We start from the raw sequence: 25,322 nt of genomic DNA, 5'->3' as shown, positions 1-25,322 counted from the left end.
GTGAGCTCCTTCCCTGAAGTCCACTTCAAAATCACCGTTCCTTCACCCTTGATGTCCGCGGTGGCTGCATTTCCCATGTACAGCTTCTCATCTCCCGCAAGCTCTTTGAAGGTGGTAAAGAGGCTCCTGTCTGGGCACACATGACGGGTCGCGCCCGTATCAACCCACCATCCTTTTGGAGTGTTGGTCACTGCATTGACCTCATCCAACATTGCGGTTTTGTCGGAAATCATTGCCACCAAAGGCATTCCGTCTTCATCCACCATGTGCGCACGCTCACGCTTTGGTTTCTTGCATTGGTTAGCCCGATGCCCCGGCTCGTCACAGTTGTAACAAGTCCCTTGGAACGTTTGAGGTTTCTTTTTCACAACCCCTTTCTTCGGTCCAAGTTTGCTAGCCTTTGCTTTCTCCTTGTCCTTTTTCCCCTTACCCTTCGCGCCCTTAGAGAATTGCCATGCTCAACCAAATTTGCGCTAGAAGAAGTTTGCGCATGGCTGCCTTTTAGGGCAATTCTATTGTCCTCTTCAATCCGAAGAAGAACAATAAGGTCCTCTATAGTCATCTCCTTTCGTTTGTGTTTAAGATAATTCTTAAAATCCACCCAACCAGGAGGTAACGTCTCAATCATCGCTGCCACTTGGAATGTCTCGCTAAGTGTCATGCCTTCCGCAAGGATGTCATGTAGTATAATTTGCAATTCTTGGACTTGATTCATAACTGTTTTAGAATCAACCATTTTGAAATCCAAGAAACGGGCTACCACAAATTTCTTTGTGCCAGCAACCTCCGTTTTGTACTTCTTGTCCAAGGCATCCCATAAATCTTTGGAAGTCTTGACATTGTAGTACACATTATACAATGCATCCGAAAGCTCGTTTAACACATAGCCTCGACAAATGAAATCTGAGTGCTTCCAAGCCTCTACCGCGCTCAGAGCCTGATCGTTGGTCTCCCCTTCCGCAGGTTGGGGAGCGGTTTCAGTTAAGAACCTCGCAAGGTTCATGGTGGTCAGGTAGAAGAACATCTTCTGTTGCCACCTTTTAAAGTGTAGACCCGACAACTTCTCGGGTCGTTCAGCGTGATTAGCCACTGTGGACGCTCCCACAGTGGTGGCGTTCAGGGGGGTTCCCGTCACAACATTCGTGTTGTTAACGTTGACATTATCGGTCAACATTCTGAAAAAAATTAAAATTTAAAGTTTTAGACAAAAAATCTGATTTACGCAAAAACCAGAAGTAAACTAGTAAATTTTAATTTTACCACAAAATTATTGTTTCGGCTTCTAAGTCCAACTTTGAAGACCAAAAAACAGAAATTTTTAATAATTATAACTTACTGATTGGCTTCTAAGTCCAACTTTGAAGACCAAGTCAGAAAATTTTTAGCAAATTTTTAGGACAATTCTGAAGTAACCAAATTGTTTTCAACCAAAGTCGCTCCTTTAAAGAACAAAACAACAAAAAAAATATGTTTTTAAAACACAAACTGTTTTGTGAATCAAAACTAGTTTGAGTCACAAAACAGAATGGTTTTGATTACATGAACGGTTTTAAAAATTTGTTTTAAGATTGTAGGAACCGTTCGCGTAAATAAATAACATAAACAAATTTTATTATACGGTTACAATACAGAATTAAAGAAAACAAACGACAGTAACAATTACAACTGAAATAAACCAAAATACAAGAAGGAGTAGAAACAGAATTGACTGAGGTACGTGTTCAACACGCTTCCCTTAAAACAAATTCCGAGTCTCCCAGGAGTACTCGTTTTGTTTCCCAGGGTACAACAGCCGGAGCAGCGTACTGCCGGAGATGGCCTAAAACCCAAAGGCTACCTTGAACTTTGCAGGAAGAAGATGATCAGAAGTGTGAAGAAGACTGTTTGCATAAAGCTATTGTTTCTGGTGTTATTCTGCAGTGGTGAATCGAAACAGTCAAAAGAATTAAAGGAGAGGTTTAAACTGCATTAAACGTCTTCAATGCAATTTAATACGTCATTTAATTCTCAGTCAAAGACCGTTAACTCGTCAGTTTCGAAACTGAACTGTAACTGCACTGTCATTCAATGATGGAAGCTTCTGCGCGCGCTCAAGACACACTGGTGTGCGCGCATGTTAGCACGCCCATGCGCGCTGCGTCCGTTTGGCTCACTGCCATGCGCGCGTGCGCCACACTGATTCAGGTCCATGCGCGTGTGCGCCACGGCACCTGTGAGCCTATACGAGCACGCCACACAGTCGCGCCGTATTGGCTCACTCTGGTGCACCACGCACGACACATCAGGACCCATGCACCATGCGTAACCGCGCGCCTCGAACCTTCACGCTACTTCACCACTTGGTCCTTGCAGCCTCTGTGATTCACCACGTGCACGTAATCAAAAATACAAAGGCGGCTCTCAAGCGGCTCGCGGCGATGCGAGCGTGCGAAGTGCAAAGTGCCACATTGCGCCTCATTGCCCATGCCACGCACGCGCGCGCGAGCGAGCATGTGCGAATGTAACTGAGGGTAGGGTGCTCCGCACCCTTCGCGAGGACACTTAGTGTGTGCTTCCATGAAACAATAAGGAAGGAGAGTTCCCACTTAAATACCCATTTAAGTTCTATCTCTCCTCCGATGTGGGACAAGGTGCTACTTTCCCTTTTGTTTTAGCATTCAATGTTTCAAACACCCAACTTTGAGCATCGATATCTCATTCATCTTAGCTCCGTTTTGGACGTGGTTTTGTTCGTTGCGAAGCTCTTCCAACATAGAACACAAACCCACAAATAAATATATAAAACCCGCTCATTTTATTATATTTATTTCTAGTCCAAAATAGGAAAAAAAATATTTTCCTATATTTGTGAAAAATGCTATTTCCACCTATTTTTCCAACAACCAACGCCCTCACTCCCCGCACTCTTAAACTCATTCTTATCCTTTCTCAAGAAAAATGGTGTTGATCTCGACATAATCAACATATGCCAAGAAGAATGTGACAAGTTACAAAAGGAGTCTCTCGGGCAGTCTTCATAACCCCAAGTCTGACGTGCCAAAGAAAGCGATACCAGAGAGGATCATTCAAAGAAGCTGGCTTATTCATATTAACTTGGGCACCAGCTCTCTCTTAAATGGTCAATTGATGTGTTATTTTTTTTGTCATAACAAACACCCCGCCGCAACGCGCGGGCATTCTCACTAGTTAATTTAATAATAGTCATTCCTTTCAAGGTTTTCTGAGATTAGAAAACCGCCGGAGACTACAAAATCGTCGTTCCATAGTCGTTATTCGACTTTGCGGACCGAATTGCGTTTACGAAATGGGTTCTTTAAAATGGCATAAAATAAGTCTTTTTTTATCATTTGGGTGAAAGAAATAGGTTTTGAATTGTGCACCTTTAAGGAGATTTGTGTTAAGGTTTATGTTTTATGAATTCGAGGTCAATTTATTTATTAACTAGGTTATAAACACATGTATTACATGGATTGTATAATAGAAAATAAATATATAATAAGACAAAATTGCATAAAACAACCTTTATGTTTGCCTCAGACTGCACTTTAGGGTGTAGGGAGTGGGGAGCGGCAAACCCACTTCCCCGATTTGGTTACAAGTGGCAAACCAATGCCAAAGATGTTTACCGATCAAAGTTTCACCATTTCGGTGATTGTTTGCCGACGCGGTGAAGGAGGAAGGAAAGAGAGAGGGGGTAGTGTGGGGTGGGGTCCATTCCAATCTCAACCAATCACATCTTTTTTTTTTTTTTAAGTTTACCACTTTACCAAATGGTTAAACCATTGGCAACACTTTTTACCAAAGTTTAAACACTTTTCACTGATTGACATGGCGCACTCTGATTGGTTGATTTTTTAGTTTGCCACTCTCAAGTGTTTAACCACTCCTTACACCCTTATATCTCTCACTATGAAATTGATAAAAACCAGTTCAGGTTTTAATACATGGTTCAACCTTTAGCACTAACCTAGTCAAAAAGGTCACTTAAATGTCCTCGCATGCATTTAAGTCAATTCCCATTGGTTTTCAAAATTCTTATCATTAAATTATAAAAGCTCTATCTGTGAAGAACCACCTGCAAGTAACCCATCCCACCGCCATCTTCTCCGGCGTCGTTCCCGCAGCCTAACACCATCACCCCTGCTATCACTTTCAACTCGTCGCCTTTTCTTCTTTTCTGTGGACTAATTCAAAATCCACCACCACCACCACCATTCGTTTTAACTCCACAACAACCATCAGTCCATCACCGTTACCTTTCTTCTCCACAGATCTGTGGTGGCGGTGGTTTCAGGTGGTCGCGAACCATTTACAGGGGGCGGTGGTCTTAGGAGTTCGGGAACCATTTACAGAGAGACACTTAGATCCACCGGAGACGAATGGCCGGAAAGTAGTTTCAGAAGGTCTGGAACCATTCCTAGGGGCGGTGACTGCCGGAAAGTGAATTTTGAAAGTGACGAATGGCCGAAAAGTCGATTCAAGTATTTGGGTTTTGAATTTCTTCTGCATTTATGGAAGCTGGAGAGGCTCCGTTGATGCTGAGTATATGAAACTTCATATTGGTATTGTCATTCCTTATTCTTGTTTAAGATTTGGTTTATTTTTTGGTAATTTATCTTTTTGTATTTGGTGATATCATCCTGTTCATATGCCTACATTCTAGCATTCCTATTTTGATGTAATTTTTTATATTTTTTTCCATTGTCATTGGTATAGTACATTATGGCTACTAGTTCAATATGTATACACAGGTACTACTGGAAAAATTAGATTAATCTGAGTTATTACAGGGCATTAGGGTGAAGGGAGTGGTTAAACAAGTGAAAGTGGTAAACTTTAAAATGGACCAATCAGAGAGTGCAACGTCAGAGAGGAGAAAAAGTTTAAACTTTGCTGAAAAGTGTTGGCAATGGTTAGACACTTGGTAAAGTGGTAAACTTTTTATAAAAAAAAAGGAAAAAGGTGTGATTGGTTAAAAATGGCATGGACCCCACTCCCCCACACACACTCTCTCCTTCCCTCATTTCACCGCTTCGGCAATGAAACACCGATTGGGAATGAAACCGTGCGGCAACATTGGTTGGTGGTGGTGTACACCGATCGGCAAACCCTTTCACCGCTCGTTTGCCGCACCCACTCCCTTCACCCTTAGTATAGATATAAATTAATATAGTAGACATATCTTGAAACAACTTTGGCTATTTAGAAGTAAAATGCTTGCTTTTTGTTTCATTCTAGATTCCGCTTTTATAGTGTAGTCATCTAGTTTGCATTTTATGATATTTTTGTAAAATTTGCAGGGTGGTAGTGGCGGATCTAGGATTCCGACCAAGCGGGAACGTTTTATAAATAGGCGGTAACGAAATCGAAAAAACGTCAAATTTTTCCAAAATTTACACTAAAAACGTCAAAAATTTTCCGACCAAGCGGTAGCGGAGGCTACCCCTTGATACAAGGTGCGTCCGCCCCTGCAGGGTGGTCAAGGATATGAGTCAGATTTGCTGGTCGAAACTAAATTCATGCATACGGACCATATGGTTGATCTCAAGAAAGGAAGATTGAGGTATGCTTCACTGGGATAAAGATAATGGAAGTGTGATCTTCACGCCACCGATGAATATCATCGCATTGTTATCGTTGGTCGGTGGCGGTGTCTGCCGGAAAGTGAGGGTGTTAAGCAGGGCTGAAGTCATGAAGATGACAGCATTCTGTTGATATAAAGAAAGTATTAAAATGATAACTGAAATGTCATTTATACCGTCACATGCATTGCATGTGAAGGAAGTTAACTAAGAAAATAAACGTGGTTAGTGTTAAAGGTTGTACCTTGTAGCAAAACATTAACATGTATATACATATACATATATGTATAATTGACAATATACATATATGTATAGTTAAAATGATTAACAATATCCACATGTGTATAAATCCTAAAAAAATAAAAAAATTAAATTCTTAAAGAAAAACCTGCGATTTTTCCAAAAAAAAAATAAATAAATTTGCATTTTTTTACATTTTTTTGTATTTTTTTGCTTAAGGAAAATGTGTGGTCCAGAATGCTTCTCAAGTTTCTCAAATAGCCTACTATTTCTCACATGATCCTTATCATATATATATATATATATATACTACTTAGGCAAATAATAATTAGTGTAGGGTTCTAGAGTGAACTCTACTGTATTTGCGAACTGAGTGAACAGATCCTGGCCATTGATCTACACACGTGTATGGTCAGGATCTCATCATCAAATTGTAAAATACACTAGTGTATTTCAACATCAAATCCTGATCATTGATCTACACACGTGTATGGCAAGGATTAGTTCAATAAGTTCGCAAGCTACATTAGTGTTCACTCTTGAAACTAATCCATAATAATTAAGTGTCATATCATAATCTAGTTTATAAACATTTATGTTTTAATCAATAAAACTTAGCATATGTAGTATTAACTCGAATTTTGAGTAGCTATGTAATATGGTACGTAATAGGTGTTTTACAATATATACAATTATGGATAGGATATTGTTAAGCATTGATTTTTATATTAAAAATATAAACTATTTATATTAAATATATTTGACTTAGGAGGCACATGTCTATTTCAAATAACTGGATACTGATTATTATATTTGTTTAAAAATATTAATTTGTATATAGAAAATTAGAAAATTTTGGTAAGAAAAAAATGGTTAGACACATGGCATTTTTTAAAATCATTTTTTAGAATAGATTGTAATAAACAAAATTTAATTTTTATTAAATTACGAACAAAACAACAAATGTCGTGTAAAAAGAAGTATTTAGAGATTTGTGTAATTGTACATTTATATTATATTGTTGTATGTATGAAAAATAATTGAGGTAAGCAAATTTTTTTGTAAACATTATAGAATTACATAATTTCTATCATTAACTCATGCAATTTACATTCTTTATTAGTTTCATTGCATGTTGTTAATCCTTTATAAATTTATCTACAATGTGTTAATGTGTTAGGTTAATCAACATAAAACAATACCTAAAATAGATGGCTGACTTAAATAATTAAAATTAAAATGGATTTTATTATTTACTTAAAAATCAATTAAAATATAAAATTATAAATCCAAATATCGCTGTTAAGTCGTGTATTGATACATGTTTCTTTATTGGTGATAAATTTTATGGATTTATAATTCATTCGATTATGTTTCAATATTTCTAGTAAACATAAATGCAAAATTTAGATTTAGGTGTTATAATAAATTTACGTCTGTTAATATGATATTTAGTAATATTATTAACTAATTATGTTTTTGGGGTTTATAATTCAATTATGTTGCAATATTCATTCACACTAAAGATAAATGTAAATTTAGATTTAGATTCAAATTTAGATATTTATAATAAATTTATGTCTATCAAAAATTATTATTAATTAATTAATTAAAGGAGAGGGTGCGTATATTAGATATTAAATTAAAATAATAATTAGTAATATTGACAATATTTTTACTAAATTAGTGGATAGAATGTTGATGACTGTCGTAATGGTCATGCAAAAACCTAATCAAACTAAGTAGATAACGTAAGTAGGGTATCGTATCCACAGGGAATTTGTGGCTAGTGTAGAAGACTTTAACTAAAAACTAAAATTATCTAATTTGGGAGTTTGATTATTTGATTTCAAAAACACAAAAACTAATTAATAAAGTTGTTATCAAGATGAGAAAAAGGTAACCCTCAACCGGAATCCCGATTACTCGTTTTAACACAAAAAACCCGTTTAAAGATTCATAACACCACATAGACATGGCCTTGGTGTTAATGATTTTGATTAATTATCAGGATAGTTTTTAAGACTCGCCATACAACCTAATTACCCGTTTTATTATACCAATTACCCACTAATTTACCAACCCACTAGCAATGCAAGGAAATTGCCAATACGCTTGATAAACAACAAACAATTTGATGACGGGGGTAGCCCAAGATCAAATAAAATGACTTAAGTACACACACGTCCGAAAGGTTAAATGGTTCAAAGGTAAAAAAGCTGTGAGGTAGGGAAAAGCAATACGGGAACAGTAACAAGTCACATGCCTGGATTGCTTCACCAACCCACCAGCCGTTAAAGCAATGCAGGTCAGCAGAACACATGCTATTATCCGGGGGATAAAAGGCTTCAACCCCGAAAGGGTAAGCCCCTCACTGCAAGTGAGGTCACTAGTCAAAAGCACTCTTCTTTCGGAGATATCTTCTCCTATATAATTGACATTTCATTTACTGAGTTTGGACATTCCGGACCAGACTTATTTCCTTAAACTCTGGTCATTCACATCGTGTACTTGCTTCATGCAAGTTACTCTCACTCACATTCAACTCACACATATTCTATTTGCATCCTCATCCTTTTCTGAACACACTTCAGAGTAGGATCTTCAAACAACAAAAATAAACTAGTGAACCTCCTTCCACGTCTTGCAAACGTGGGGGGACCCCACGACCTGCGTTAGGCAAGGTTAAACCCTTTAACCCTTTTGCCTAACCATCCTCGCTACTACGTTTGGTCTATTATTTGTTGCTTCAACAAGTTGGCGCCCACCGTGGGGCTACGTCATGTGGTTATACTAACCTCTTTCTCCTTCCAGATCCAGAGTTCCTCCCCCTAATGTTGGAGTCACTGACACTCCAACGCGTATTGAGCTTACCCCAGAGGGGGTTGCCAACAATTTCCTTGAGTTGAGGTCTCTCCTCAACCAGTATGTGAACAAAGAGAATGATAAGGGAGTGAGGATTCGTCTAGACTATAATGAGCCTGAACCAACGCTGTCTCCCGGACCTCCCATTCCACCTTTTACAACCAGGAATGAGGCTGGCCCCGGTAATCCACGAAATCCTGTTCCATATTTGTCTACAATGGCAAACCCCACAACACATCCTCTCTTTTCATCTCAGCCAATTATGAGTAGTGCTCCTCTGGGCCACGAGCTGACCCTAGATCAGCTCCTACAGTCCCCAGTAACAAGCTTTCCAGCTTCTACAACAACCTCATGGGAACAAGCCCTGTCCGTGCTTCCATTGGCACGAAGTGCAGTTATGAGCACCCCCCTTGGAGTTAGCTGCCCAGTTATACCTGGAAGCCTTCAAGGCTTCAACCCTATGTCCCAGATGATGACCCAGATGATGGCCAGCTTCCCGTGGCAACACTTCATCAATCAAGTGCTAGCCACTCAGGGGAACAATAATGGTAATAACGATGTGGGTACAAGGGTCGAAGAAGACTTGGCCAAACCCTATAAGCCAAGTAACCTCTCATGCTTTTCACAGCAAATAGCCGATTATGATTTTCAAACAAAGATCAAGATGCCGCCCCATATCAGAACGTATGATGGGTCTGAGGACCCAGAGGACCATCTTCAAATCTTCACCGGTGCAGCAAGGATTGAGAAGTGGTCAAATGCTGAATGTTGTCTAATGTTCATGCAAACCCTTATCGGATCTGCCAGGATCTGGTTCAACGATTTACCTGCTCGAAGCATTCGAAGCTTCGATGATCTTAGCAAGGGTTTTCTGGCCAACTTCTCCCAACAAAGACGATATGTCAAAGACGCGACTGTGATTTTTCAAATAAAACAACGTGACAACAAAAGTCTTCGCGAGTTTATCGAGCGATACAAGAAGGAAGGTCTGACCTATGTAGGGGCAGATGAAAAAATGAGGATAGCCGGTTTCATGAACGTTATCACCTCAAAATATCTCACAAGAGATTTCAACAAATCCCTGCCCAAGACCTTGGAAGAAGCCCTCAAAAGGGCAGAAGCCCATATTCGGGGAGAGGAGGCAGTTGATATTAAAGAACAAAGGAAAAGAGGGTCTAGTTGGCGAAGCAATAGCCCAGTCAGAAAAAGAGGGAACTATAACTCCTATGACAGACGACAGAAGGGTTCAGACCATCGAAGGTCTGAAGGTCGGAACCCTCCAGCCAGGGAGAAAGGCATAAGCTTCACACCCCTCACAAAGACTCCTCAAGAAATCCTTGCAATAGAAGAAGTCAAGCAGAACTTTAGGCCTCCTAGGCCTCTCCCCAAAAGCAGGAAAAATGAGAACTCCACACAGTATTGTGAGTTCCATGAAGAAAAGGGTCACCACACCAATGATTGCTTCCAACTCAAGAAAATAATTGAAGAGGCTGTCAAGTCCGTGGAACTCGCTCACTTGGTAAAAGGGGTTCGGGATAAAATGGCTGAAGGAAAGGGTAAGGAAGTCAATATGGTGGACTCTGATGAAAGGGTTCCTCATAAAAGACAACGGTTGGAAGCTTGGGAGCTTCAGTGTGTTTGCTTTCCCCCAACAGAAAAAGACCCTCTTTCAAGCCTTCTTGTTGTAGAAGTTACTGTGGGAACGTTGAAAACATATAGGGCATACATAGACACTGGGCCGGCCACTGAAATCATGTTCGAGAAGTTCTTCAACCGCTTAAGTAATAAAGAACGTTCAAGGCTTCAACCCTCTGGAACCTCCATAAAAGGTATTGCTGATATCCCCCTCAAGCCTTTAGGGCAGCTGACACTAAATGTTCGTTTTAACGAAGGTCAGAAGGAAAGAATCCAGCCACTCACCTTTGTGGTTATCAACATACCTTCAAACTATGATGTGATCATAGGAAGACCAGGACAGTGTGCCTTTTACATGGCTGTGTCTGTTGGACATGGCACAGTAAAATTTCCAACTGAGAGAGGGATAGCAACCCTTCAACCCTCTCAAAAGGCCTACCTGGTTGAAGGTGAAAGTTCCAGAAGTGAAGAAGACAAGCAAAGGCTAATCATAAATCCTAAGTACCCTGAACAAAGAATAAGGGTCAATCCAGGCCTTTCACAATAAACTCTCTCTTATCTGGAAAAGTTGTTGACACATTACAGCGATGTCTTCTCTTGGTGTCCAGAAGACATGACAGGGATCCCCCGAAACATTGCTGAGCATGAGTTAAGAATACCACCCGATGTTAAGCCCGTGGTCCAAAAGAAAAGAAGCTTAGCACCCGAAAGAAGCCTCGCTGCTTGCCAGGAGGTTGAAAAGCTCGTATCATCCGACATTCTCCGAGAAGTCAAGTACCAATCATGGGTTGCAAACCCGGTTATGGTCAAGAAGCCAGACAACTCTTGGAGGATGTGCATAGACTTCAAGGATCTCAACAAGGCTTGTCCTAAGGACTCTATCCACTACCGGAAATCGATCTCAAGGTTGACTTGCTCACCGGTTACCCTTCAAATGCTTTCTTGATGCTTACAAAGGGTATCATCAAATACTCATGAAAGAAGAAGACGAAGAGAAGACGGCGTTCCACACTGATAAAGGAATCTTCTGCTACAAGAAGATGCCCTTTGGACTCAAGAACGCTGGAGCAACCTACCAACGTCTGGTAGACAAAGCTTTTGCAAGCCAAATTGGTAAAAACATGGAAGCTTACGTCGATGACTTGGTAATCAAAAGCAAGACGGAGTATCAAATGCTTGACGACATCCAAGAAACTTTCAAGAATCTCAGAAAGGTTAACATGAAACTTAACCCTGAAAAATGCTCATTTGGATTCGAAGAAGGAAAATTCCTAGGTCACATTGTCGGAAAACAAAGCATCAAGGCCAACCCAAACAAAGTAAAAGCTGTCCTCGAAACCAAATCACCAAAAACCAAAAAGGAGGTGGAAAGCTTAAACGGGAAACTTGCAGCCTTGAAGCGTTTCACCTCCAAGCGGGCTGAAAGGTCCCTACCCTTCTACAAAACACTCAAAAATTGTTCTGATAAGAAGGATTTCAAGTGGACTGATGAGGCTGAGGAAGCCTTCAAGCAGATGAAACAACATCTTGCTTCCTTGCCAGACATTGGACGGAACATTGCTTCTCCAGAAACGGGAGAATTAATTTCAGTCTATCTATCAATTGCTGAAGAGGCTATAAGTGCAGTCCTCACCATCGAACGAAACACGGCTTAGGTACCTGTTTATTTCTTCAGCAAAAATTTAAAATTGGCTGAGACCAAATATTCTCCCCTTGAAAAGCTTGCCCTAGCCCTAGTTCAAACAGCTAGAAGGCTTCGGAGGTATTTCCAAGCACATCCTATACAAGTGGTCACTGACCAACCTATTAAGAATGTGCTTGAAAAGCCAGAGAACTCAGGAAGATTGGCAAAATGGGCAGTGGAACTAGGTGAACACAACATCACCTACGTCCCACGAAAAGCTATCAAAGCCCAAGTCTTGGCCGACTTCATCGTGGAAGTCCCGAACCAAATAATCAATGAAGTAAACACTACCACCACCGAACCCTCCAACCCTGAAGGCTGGAAGCTTTATACCGACGGAGCTTCAAGCATTGAAGGGTCAGGGGCTGGGCTAATTTTGATCAACCTAGAAGGGTTGGAATTCACATATGCTCTTCGTTTTGATTTTCAGACCACCAATAACGAGGTTGAATACGAGGCACTGATCGCCGGTTTAAGGCTGGCCAAAGAGATGAAAGTCCAAAAGCTTGAAGTGTTCACAGATTCATTGCTAGTCTCAAGCCAAGTAAACGATAGCTATGTTGCCAAAGAACCCAACATGAGAAGATATAAGGAAAAATCCAAGGAGTTGATGAATACCTTCCAAACATGCTGCATCAAACAAATTCCCAGATCCCAAAACAAAAAGGCTGATGCCTTAAGTAAGCTAGCATCCCTCACCTTTGCCCATCTCACTAAGAAGGTGTTGGTAGAAGTGCTGAAGGCTCCATCGATTGATGAATTGGAAGTTCAAGACGTAATCAACGAGGAAGATCCAAACTGGATGACTCCCATCAAAAAGTTCCTTAAAAATGTTGAACTACCCAATGATCAAGTAGAAGCTGAAAGGGTTAAAATTAAAGCAAGGCAATATGTACTGCAAGGAGAAACCCTTTACAAAAAGGGTTACCTTGCCCCCTTGCTAAGATGTGTTGGTCCTGAGCAAAGTAAGTATTTGATCAAAGAAATTCACGAAGGCATATGTGGAGCTCATTTTGGAGCTAGATCGGTGGTTGCAAAACTCATGAACCTTGGATATTTCTGGCCCTCAATGCATCGTGACACCACTGAACAATTGAAAAAATGTGATGCTTGCCAGATTCATGCACCAATCCCAAAAAATCCCAAGCATGATCTTGTACCAATAACCTCGGCATGGCCATTCCATAAATGGGGAATGGACATTGTTGGACCATTTCCTCCAAGCAAAGGAGGAGTAAAATTCTTGCTAGTGGCAATAGATTATTTCACAAAATGGCCAGAGGTTAAACCACTCGCAAAGATCACGAACAAACAGGTTATTGACTTCGTTTGGGAAAGCATTATTTGCCGTTATGGATTGCCAGAAGTGATTGTCACCGACAACGGGAAGCAATTTGCTGAGAAGCCTTTCAGCGTCTGGTGTAAAGAGTACAGGATCAATCAGATCTTCAGCTTAGTGGCTTACCCGCAATCAAATGGCCAGGTTGAAAGGGCAAATCGAAGCATAGTGGAAGGTATCAAGACAAGATTGGGAAGATACGAAAGCAACTGGCTTGAAGAATTGCCTAGTGTTCTATGGGCAATTAGAACAACCGAAAAAATAAGCCACAAGAAAACACCTTATAGCTTGGTATTTGGATCCGAGGCTATAATCCCTGCTGAAATAGGAGTTGTAACCCAACGAATTGTCAACATGGATCCCGAAACAAACCAAAAAGAGACCATGTTGAATTTACAACTCCTAGAGGAAGCCCGAGATCCAGCCACAATTCAAGAAGCCAAATACAAGCAACAAATGGAAGCCTATTACAACAAGAAAGTCAAGAACGAACGTTTCAAGCCAGGGGACCTGGTCCTCAGAAACAATGAAGCTAGCAAAAAAGAAAATCAAGGAAAGCTTGGCCCAAAATGGGAAGGTCCATATACCATCCTTGAAGCACACAAGGGTGGATCCTACAAGCTACCAGATTCAGAAGGCAAAAGGCTTCCAAGGCATTGGAATGGCAAAACCCTGAAAAGGTTCCATGTTTAGACAGGAAAGTTTGGTTTGTATCACAATGTATTTCGAACAACACTATGAATACCTTTTGTAAAAAGCAAGTATTGCTTGAATGAATGAAGTTGTTTTATCAAACTTGTCTTTCTATCCTAAAATCAGGTTGAGAACCTAGCAAAAAACTCCATGGAAGGGGCCATGAAAGGGGATGAGCTCCTAGGCCACATCGCTCAATAGGTTCAAGGGTTGAATGAACCTATATAAGGGGTGAGTTCTTAAATCAATACAACTCCATGAGACTTATTAAGCCAAAGCAAAATTGTCTCATAGACAGGTCTGAATAACCTACACCAAATGTTCCTTAAGCCTTAGAAATATAACCAACAAACAGGCTTACGAAGTCAAATAAATCACAAAGAAATAATAAAAAGGATAGGTGCTATGTCTTCTTGTTAAAAAAACACCAAGGCTAAGTGTCTGCAGCACTGAACCCTTTAAGGTGTAAAAAACATAAAGGCAACACAAACTCGACAAATACAAAGTTACAAGAAGATGAAAATTATCTAAGGAAAAATACAAGCAAAAAGAAAAATTTTCTGACAAAAAAAACAAACCAAATCAAGTCATAAAGAGTCGTCAAGGCTTCAAACCACCTACGTGACAGCTCGAAACTCCGAAGGCTTCAACCCACCTACGAGTAGCCAAAAGGCTTGAAGGGTTAAAGCCAACCAAACTGCCTCAACAAAACAGGCATAAGTATAAAACATAACACAAATAAAATAGTTAAACATCATACCATAGCAAAGAAAGCCCTGAAAGACTTTCAAACAAGAATTAAGGCAAGTGCTAGTAACTTGCAAGTTTAGCTATTGTTCAAACGGCCATACAGGCCTAACACACAACCAACAGGAACCTTAAGGGTTCCTGGAAACCTAATATTGTTCAAGTTAACATTACAAACCACAAATTGTTTTTGATGCTAAGAAAGCTACGAATCAAACATCTGCAGAGGACTTAGAAACCTCGGAACCTTCACCTCTCACCTTCTTCGCTTTTTTAGACTTCTTAGTCTTTGCATCACCATCACCGCCTACCGCTGAAGCCTCCAAGCTCGCATCCTTTGGAATACCTTGTTCTGCTGAAAAGGTGTCATCACTATCACCCGAGTAGGACCTTTTCTTTGAAAGGGAACCCAATATCTCAGCACAGACCTTTTCATTAAGGCCTTCCGGCTTCAAGTCCTGCTACACAGCAAGAGGCTTACCAAAACAAGCAGAAACTTGATGAATGTAAGGGTAGGTCAGCTTCTCCATCTGCTCAACGGAGCCTTTGAAAACATCGGAAGCCTCGGGACAGAACAAGGGAGACTTCTCCAAAGGTTGGTTGGATTCATGAAGCTTATAACCAGCAATGAGGCCTTGGTGTTTCCCCAGGTTGAGCAACTTAGTATAAACTTCACCAAGGGCAGAATTAAACTCCTTGGAATGAAGAAGGTAAGTAACAACCTGATGAAAACCTTGCTCAATTAACCATTGATTATTAAGGGTGGATCGAGCAACCGAAGCCTTCAACCCCTCCTTTTCCTCATCAAAAACCCGTTGCTGAACAAATAAGGCTTCCCTATCAGCCTTAAGCTTCAACCGATCAGCCTCAAAGCTCTTCTTCAAATCACTCATCTCAATTTCATGCATCCTAGTCAGATCACTAACCTTCTTGTCCCACGCTGCTTCTTTCTCAACAAACCCTGCTATCTCCTTCTTCATTGCTGACATTGAAGACTTCATTTTTTCCTTCTTCTTAGAAAAATCTTCGTATTCTTGCATCCTCTTACGAAAACGAGCAACCCCTTAAGGAAGCATAGCAGCAAGGTTGCAGGTGCTCAAAATCATGCGAGATAACATCAAGTCATCATCCATCTCAGCAATGGTGTTGTGGACTGAAGGGGGAGCAATGTGACTTAGAGCATCTTCACAAACAGCAGCATCCTTAAAGCTGTCATCATTCTTCACAGACCAATCAGGCACATAAACTTCATCCGGATCCAACCCTTCAACATCCCTACTTGAAGAACCCTGAGCAGGGGTAGCAATAACCTTCTGGGCAAAAGGCTTCTTACCATGAATAACAATTTTCTTCCCTTCACCACCAGCTTCAACACCTTGATCTTCAGAAACTTCAACGTCATCACTCAACTCCACTGGCTCAGTGGAAGTGGATTGAGGAGCAGCCTTCAACAAACGGCGGGTAGATCGACGGGTGGAGGACTCGGGAGCACTAGGCTTAGAAAACCCTTTGACATTGGAAGCACTAACATAACCAGAGCCCTCAAACCTTTGCTCAGCAGTTCTAACAATAACATTTTCACCCGGAACGGATGGAGCATCCCCAAACACAACATCAAAGGTGTCGTCACTCTTAATGAAATCCAGGGCAGACATGACTGCAGACAATAAAAAACAAAAACACATAAGGCATAAGTTAATAAAAATACAAAGAGGGCAAAAAACAAAAAAACACATACCCGTGCCATTTCTCATTAGAACCGGATCCAGGTCGGCATTTCCCCAGATTTTACTAACCCCTAATAGAACAAGCAAATGTTCAGGGAAGGGACGAACCCTCGAAGGGCACTCCCGGATGACTTGGAGAAAAGCATCATTCAACTCAGATTCAGAGTGCTCTGGTTCATTGAGAACGGCATCCGGGTGCCTCCACACCATCTTGAATGGGACAATAGAATCAGAAACCCAGAAAAAACGATCCTTCCATGTCCCAAGTGTTGTAACCATAGACGAAATGAGACAAGAATCAACCTTGGACGTTTCAAAAGTGAACCAATCACCATTTTTGGCTAAACGAAAAAACCGGCGAAAAAGCAACAACGAAGGATCATATCCAAGGGCACGACACAAAATCTCAAAATGCAAAACCCTAGCCATGCCCTTCGGATGAACTTTTCCAAAGGAAATTCGATAATATTCTAACAGATTCAAAACAAAGATAGAAAAGGGATAACGAAGATTCGAAAACTCAAAATGACGACAGTAAAGAGCAATCGAACCAGGGGTCGGTTTTTCAACAGGAACATCACAAGCAGGAGCAGTCGATTTAAACATTTTATCAATACCATATTCCATACAAAATAATTCTACTTCCTCTTGGGTTAATCGGGAAAAGGATTTTGCTAAATCCTTACGAGCACCCATTTTTGCAAAGAAAATACGAAGAATGTAAGGAAATACAAAGGAAACCGAGACTAACCTTGGAAAAAAGGAAGGGAATCACAGAGAGGAACTTGATGGAGTTATGAGGAAAGTAAATGAGAAAATGCAAATATAAAAAAGATAATAACCTAATGTAGGGGTAATAATGGTAAAACAGTAACTCCTGCAAAAACCGCCACCCTATGAACTGCCATATGTCAATCAAATCAGTTGTCAGTTATTCAAAATTCAAACATTAACTGCCGACAACCTTTCAAGCATTGAACCCTTAAAACCTTCAGGCAATAAAATAGATGTATAAAAGTCAGAAGTCTTTGAGCTCATTCCCCAAAAACCTCTGACTTGGGGGGCTGATGACGGGGGTAGCCCAAGATCAAATAAAATGACTTAAGTACACACACGTCCTAAAGGTTAAATGGTTCAAAGGTTAAAAAGTTGTGAGGTGGGGAAAAGCAATACAGGAACAGTAACCAGTCACATCCCTGGATTGCTTCACCAACCCACCAGCCGTAAAAGCAATGCAGGTCAGCAGAACACATGCTATTATCCGGGGGACAAAAGGCTTCAACCCCCAAAAGGGTAAGCCCCTCACTGCAAGTGAGGTCACTAGTCAAAAGCACTCTTCTTTGGGAGATATCTTCTCCTATATAATTGACACTTCATTTACTGAGTTGGGACATTCCGGATCAGACTTGTTTCCTTAAACTCTGGTCATTCACATCGTGTACTTGCTTCATGCAAGTTACTCTCACTCACATTCAACTCACACATATTCTATTTGCTTCCTTATCCTTTTCTGAACACACTTCAGAGAAGGATCTTCAAACAACAAAGATAAACTAGTGAACCTCCTTCCACGTCTTGCAAACGTGGGGGGACCCACGACCTGCGTTAGGCAAGGTTAAACCCTTTAACCCTTTTGCCTAACCATCCTCGCTACTACGTTTGGTCTATTATTTGTTGCTTCAACACAATTCAAATATGATAAACGTTTCACAAAATCAACACAAGTGGTCAAGATTTACCAGTTAAAAAGTATCTGAAAAAAAACGTTTTAGTGCAAAACGAGATAATCCTTCATCCGGGTTGAAGTCACAAGCATTTAGCCACGCTTGGAAGTCATCACAGCTTCAGTTGTCATAGAGAATTGATCGAACATGAAGGAACAACTTGAAAGATGGAAGAATAATGAGAAAACCGCCTAAAATCATCCTTTGGTTCGTCTCTGACGACTGGGAATGGAATGGGGAAAGTTTCAATGCAAACTAGGTTTTAAACCCAAAATTCACCGCTATACGTTGTCGCGCCACGCGCCAGAACCACTCTGCTCCCTCGCGTGGGCGAGGGAGTCAAGTTCGACTTTTCTTGACTTTATGCCTGTCATGCTACGCGCCAAACCAAGTGTGCTCCCTTGCGTTGCGTGAGGGAGTCAAGTTTCCAGAACTTCTGCTGTAGGTACCGTGTTGACCCGTCAAACCCATTTTCCAGCTTGGATGCTCAATTTTGCTCATTTAGACCCCGTTAATCTTGAAAAAGCCAACGCGTGATAAGCATATATATCAATACCAATAAACACGTTTAAATACTTAAATCCGACACAAAAGTATACAAAATACAACGTGTTTTCACCCATACATCAAATGTGATGTGGCATTGATAGGACTCAAATATTAAAGGAGGGGGTGTATATATTAGATATTAACTTAATATAATAATTAACAATATTAACATATTTATTACTAAAATATTAAATGAATATAATAATTAACAATACTAACATATTTATTACTAAATTAGTGGAGAGAATGTCATTTGACATTAATAAGAATGTTTTAATAGTATTAGAATGTCATGTGGCATTAATAGGAATGTTTTATTAGTATCAGATTCTTTAAATAATTTTGTTGAAGAAACAATCCAACTCCCAATTTCAAAACCACATTCAAACATGAGCTTTTACACCCTTTGAATATATAATTCTGATTGTTATATACTTATATCTCACATAATCACTTTATAAATGCACATTCAGACACCTTCATGTTGTAGTTTTAGTTGAACTCTGGCCGTTTCATGGAGTTTTGAAGCGTTAGGGATAATAACCTTGAAGGGTATGAACTTATTGAGATATGTCCTATGATGACGGGGGTAGCCTAAAGCCAAATATAAATGACTTAAATACATAGATGCCCAAAAGGTGAAACGGTTCAAAGGTTCAAAACCTGGGGAGTCGAAATAAAGCAACTCGGAAACAGTAAGAAGTCACATCTCTGGGTTGCTTCACCAACTCACCAGCCGCAAAAGTAATGCAGGTCCACAGAGCACACTCTTTTATCCGCGGGGCAAAAGGCTTCAACCCCCGAAAGGGTAAGTCCCTCACTGCAAGCATGGTCACTAGTCAAATGCATTCCTCTTTGAGAGATGCCTTCTCCTATAAATGAAACACTTCATTTACTAAGAGGACATTCTCTGGCCAGCCCTGATTCCTAAGATCTCTGGTCATTCACTTCGAGTACTTGCTTCATGCAAGTTACTTTCTTTCACAATCAACACACACATTCCTTTTGCTAATTCATTCAAATCTGAATATACTTCAGAGAAGGATCATCAGCAAACAACAAGAATAAACTAGTGAACCTCTCTCCACGTCTTGCAAACGTGGGGGGACCCCACGACCTGCGTTAGGCAAAGTTGAACCCTTCAACCCTTTTGCCTAAGCAGCCCAGCTACTACCCTTGGTCTATTATTTGTTGCATCAACAAGTTGGCGCCCACCGTAGGGCTACGCCACTATTTTTCTTCAAAAAGACCTAGTAGTGTAGCTCCATTGCCTTAAAATCACCATGTCGGAGAGTGGATCCCCTAGAGAAGTGAACCAGGTTCTAAACACTTCTACCCCAGGCACTAGCCAGACTCATGTGGCTATACCAACTTCTTTCTCGACTCCGGGGAGCACTCCCGAGTTTCTCACTTTCAACACTCCAACCCCATCCAGATCCGGGGTCTCTTCTCCCAATGTCGGTGTCTCTAGCACCCCCTCACGTGTTGAACTTACCCCTGAAAGGGGTCGCTAACAACTTCCTTGAGTTGAGGTCTCTCCTCAACCAGTACGTGAGTAGGGAAAGGGACAAGGGTGTGAGGATTCGTTTGGATTATGATGAGTCAGAACCAACACTATCTCCTGGACCTCCCATCCCTCCTTTTGCATCCAGGGATGAGGCTGGTCCCAGTAATCCTCCTCCGAACCCTAACCCATATATATCCGCCAGGCCAAATCCTACAGCATATCCTCTCTTCTCATCCCAACCAACCCCAAATGGTGCTCCTTTGGGCCAAGAGCTGACCCTTGATCAGCTCCTACAGTCCCCAGTGACAAGCATTCCGCCCTCAACAACAACCTCATGGGAACAGGCTTTATCTGTGCTCCCTTTGGCACGAAGTGCCGTTATGAGTACCCCCTTGGAAATCAACTACTCAGTTGCACCTGGAAGCCTTCAAGGCTTTAACCTAATGCCCCAGATGATGGCCAGCTTCCCGTGGCAATACTTCATCAATCAAGTGCTGGCCACTTAAGGGAACAACAATAATAACAACAATGTGGGTACAAGGGTTGAAGAAGATTTGGCCAAACCTTATAAACCAAGTAACCTCTCATGCTTTTCACAGCAGATAGCCGATTATGACTTCCAGACAAAGATCAAAATGCTGGCCCACATCAGAACATATGATGGGATTGAAGATCCTGAAGACCATCTTCAGATCTTTACCGGTGCCGCAAGAATCGAGAAATGGTCAAATGCTGAATGTTGCTTGATGTTCATGCAAACCCTTGTCGGATCAGCCAGAATCTGGTTCAATGAATTACCTGCCCGAAGCGTTCGAAGCTTTGATGATCTAAGCAAAGGGTTCCTAGCCAATTTCTCTCAACAGAGGTGGTATGTTAAAGACGCAACAGTGATCTTTCAGACCAAACAAAGAGATGATGAAAGCCTTCAAGAGTTCATAGAAAGGTACAAAAAAGAAGGTCTAACTTATGTGGAGGCAGACGAAAAAATGAGAGTGGTTGGCTTTATGAATGCCATCACATCCAAATATCTCACGAGAGATTTCAACAAATCCCTGCCCAAGACCTTGGAAGAAGCTCTCGAAAGGGCTGAAGCCCACATCCGGGGAGAGGAGGCAGTAGACATTAAAGAACAAAGGAAAAGAGGATCCAGCTGGCGAGGCAATAGCCCAGCTAGAAAGAGAGGAAACTTCAACTCTTATGACAGACGCCAAAAGGGTTCAGACCATCGAAGGTCTGAAGACTGGAACCCTTACAACAGGGAAAAAGGCATGAGCTTCACACCCCTCACCAAGACTCCTCAGGAAATCCTCGCAACAGAAGAAGTCAAACAAAACTTTCGGCCTCCTAGGCCTCTCCCCAAAAGCAGAAAGAATGAGAACTCCACACAATACTGTGAATTCCACAAAGAAAAGGGTCACCACACCAATGATTGCTTCCAGCTTAAGAAAAGGATTGAAGAAGCCGTTAAGTCTGGAGAACTTGCTCATTTGGTGAAAGGAGTAAGAGACAAAATGGCTGAAGGAAAGGGCAAGGAAATCAATATGGTGGATTTTGATGGAAGGATTCCATACAAGAGGCAAGAGGTTGGAAGCTTGGGAGCTTCGTGTTTGCTTTCCCCCAACAGAGAAAGACCCTCTTTCAAACCTCTTGTGGTAGAAGCAACTGTGGGAACGCTACAAACAAGCAGGGCATACATAGACACTGGGGCAGCCACTGAAATCATGTTTGAAAAGTTCTTCAACCGCTTGAGCAATGAAGAACGTTCAAGGCTTCAACCCTCTGGAACCTCGATAAAAGGTATTGCCGATATACCCCTTAAGCCTTTGGGACAACTGACACTTAATGTTCGTTTCAACGAAGGTCAGAAGGAAAGAATCCAACCACTCACCTTTGTGGTTATCAACATACCTTCAAACTATGATGTGATCATTAGAAGACCAGGGCATTGTGCATTCTATATGGCCATGTCTGTTGGCCATGGCACAGTCAAATTTCCCACCGAGAGGGGGATAGCAACCCTTCAACCTTCTCAGGAGGCCTACCTGGTTGAAGGTGAAAGTTCCAAAAGTGAAGAAGATAAGCATAGGATAATCATAAATCCTAAGTAACTCGAACAGAGAATAAGGGTCAATCCAAGCCTTTCACAAGAAACCCTCTCGTATCTTGAAAAGTTCCTAACACATAACAGCGATGTCTTCGCTTGGTGTCCAGAAGATATGACAGGGATCCCTCGGAACACTGCTGGACATGAGTTAAGAATACCACCAGATGTCAAGCCTGTGGTCCAAAAGAAAACAAGTCTAGCACCTGAGAGAAGCCTGGCTGCTTGCCAAAAAGTTGAAAAGCTTGTGTCAACCGGCATTCTCCGAGAAGTCAAGTACCAATCATGGGTTGCAAACCCGGTTATGGTCAAAAAGCCGGACAACTCTTGGAGGATGTGCATAGATTTCAAGGACCTTAACAAGGCTTGTCCCAAGGATAGCTATCCACTACCGGAAATTGATCTCAAGGTTGACTCCCTCACCAGTTACCCTTTCAAGTGTTTTCTTGATGCTTACAAAGGGTATCATCAAATACTCATGAAAGAAGAAGATGAAGAAAAGAAAGCGTTTCACACTGATAAAGGAATCTTTTGTTACCAAAAGATGCCTTTTGGCCTCAAAAACGCTGGAGCAATCTACCAACGTCTAGTAGACAAAGCCTTTGCAAGCCAAATTGGTAAAAACATGGAGGCATATATCGATGACTTGGTGATCAAAAGCAAGACGGAGTATCAAATGCTCGATGACATTCAAGAAACTTTCAAGAACCTTAGAAAGGTTAACATGAAGCTCAACCCTGAAAAATGTTCATTTGGGTTTGAGGAAGGCAAGTTCTTGGGTCATATTGTTGGGAAACAAAGCATCAAGGCTAACCCAAACAAGGTGAAAGCTGTTCTCGAAACCAAACCACCAAAAACCAAGAAGGAGGTTGAAAGCTTAAATGGGAAGCTTGCAGCCTTGAAGCGTTTTACCTCAAAGTTGGCAGAAAGGTCTCTCCCTTTTTTCAGAACGCTCAAGGGTTGCACCGATAAAAAAGACTTCAGATGGACTGAAGAGGCTGAAGAAGCCTTTAACCAAATGAAGCAACACCTAGCTTCCCTACCTGACATGGCAGCCCCAGAAACGGGAGAATTGATCTCAGTCTACCTCTCAGTTGCTGAAGAAGCAATAAGTGCGGTCCTCACCATTGACCGAGATAAAACCCAGGTACCCATTTATTTCTTTAGCAAAACTCTAAAATTGGCTGAAACCAAATATTCTCCTTTGGAAAAAATGGCCCTAGCCCTAGTTCAAATAGCTAGAAGGCTTCGACGGTGTTTCCAAGCACACCCTATACAAGTGGTCACCGACCAACATATTAGAAGTGTGCTTGAAAAACCAGAAAACTCGGGACGATTAGCCAAATGGGCAGTGGAATTAGGTGAACATAACATCACCTATGTCCCAAGAAAAGCCATCAAAGCCCAAGTCTTGGCTGATTTCATTATAGAAGTCCCTAAGCAAACCATCACTGAAGTAAACACAGCCGCCACTGAACCTTCAAACCTTGAAGCCTGGAAGCTTTTTACCGATGGGGCTTCAAGCGTTGAAGGGTCAGGGACTGGGCTTATTCTGATCAACCCAGAACGGTTAGAATTCACATACGCTCTTCGCTTTGACTTTCAGACAACCAACAACGAAGCCGAATACGAAGCACTAATAGCTGGCTTAAGACTGGCTAAAGAAATGAAGGTCCAAAAGCTTCAAGTGTTCACAGATTCGTTGCTGGTATCAAGCCAAGTGAATGATAACTACATTGCAAAGAGCCCAACATGAAAAGATACAAAGAAAAATCAAAAGAATTGATGAACACCTTCCAAAGGTGTACAATCAAACAGATCCCAAGGTCTCAAAATAAGAAGGTTGATGCTCTAAGCAAACTTGCCTCTCTTACCTTCGCTCACCTCACTAAAAAGGTGTTGGTAGAGGTGCTAAAAGCTCCATCAATTGATGAGTTAGAAGTTCAATATGTAATCACCGATGAAGATCCAAATTGGATAACTCCAATAAAGAAGTTCCTCAAAAACGGTGAATTGCCTAGTGATCAAACAGAGGCTGAAAGGGTTAAGATCAAGGCAAGGCAGTACGTACTACAAGGTGAAACCCTTTACAAAAAAGGTTATCTTGCTCCCTTGTTAAGATGTGTGGGTCCCGAACAAAGTCAGTATTTGATCAAAGAAATTCATGAAGGTATATGCGGAGCTCATTTTGGAGCTAGGTCAGTGGTTTCAAAACTTATGAACCTTGGGTATTTTTGGCCTTCAACGCACCGGGATACCGCTGAGCAATAAAGGAAATGTGATGCCTGGCAAAGTCATGCACCAATCCCAAAAAGTCCCAAGCATGATCTGGTCCCAATAACCTCAGCATGGCCATTCTATAAATGGGGGATGGACATTGTCGGCCCGCTTCCCCCAAGCAAAGGTGGAGTAAAATTCTTACTGGTGGCTATAGATTATTTCACCAAGTGGCCCGAGGTTAAACCACTTGAAAGATCACGGGCAAGCAGGTCATTGACTTTGTTTGGGAGAACATTATTTGTCGTTATGGATTGCCGGGAGTACTTGTCACTGACAATGGAAAACAATTTGCTGAGAAGCCTTTCAGCGTTTGGTGCAAAGAATACAGGATCAATCAAGTCTTCAGCTCAGTGGCTTACCCGCAATCAAACAGTCAGGTTGAAAGAACGAATCGAAGCATAGTGGAAGGTATCAAAACAAGATTGGGAAGTTATGAAAGCAACTGGCTTGAAGAATTGCCAAGTGTTTTATGGGCAATCCGGACAACTGAAAAAACAAGCCATAAAAGAACACCTTATAGCCTAGTATTTGGGTCCGAGGCTGTAATTCCTGCTGAAATAGGAGTTGTAACGCAACGAATCGTCAACATAGATCCCGAAACAAACCAAAAAGAGACTATGTTGAACTTACAACTCCTAGAAGAAGCACG

The 25,322-nt window shown here is 41.3% G+C and overlaps 1 long non-coding RNA gene across 1 annotated transcript; it reads left to right on the top strand.

Moving 5' to 3' along the window:
• Positions 1-3,973: 3,973 nt before the first annotated feature.
• On the top strand, positions 3,974-5,823 carry LOC110898140. Its single transcript, XR_002569238.2, has 2 exons — positions 3,974-4,562; positions 5,301-5,823. It is a non-coding gene; the product is annotated as an uncharacterized LOC110898140 (long non-coding RNA).
• The last annotated feature ends 19,499 nt before the right edge of the window (positions 5,824-25,322 follow it).

The sequence above is a fragment of the Helianthus annuus genome, chromosome 13, assembly GCF_002127325.2.
Source record: "Helianthus annuus cultivar XRQ/B chromosome 13, HanXRQr2.0-SUNRISE, whole genome shotgun sequence".
NCBI lineage: Eukaryota > Viridiplantae > Streptophyta > Magnoliopsida > Asterales > Asteraceae > Helianthus > Helianthus annuus.
The sequence above is the reverse complement of the archived record's forward strand: the minus strand, read 5'-3'. Positions and strand labels throughout refer to the sequence as shown.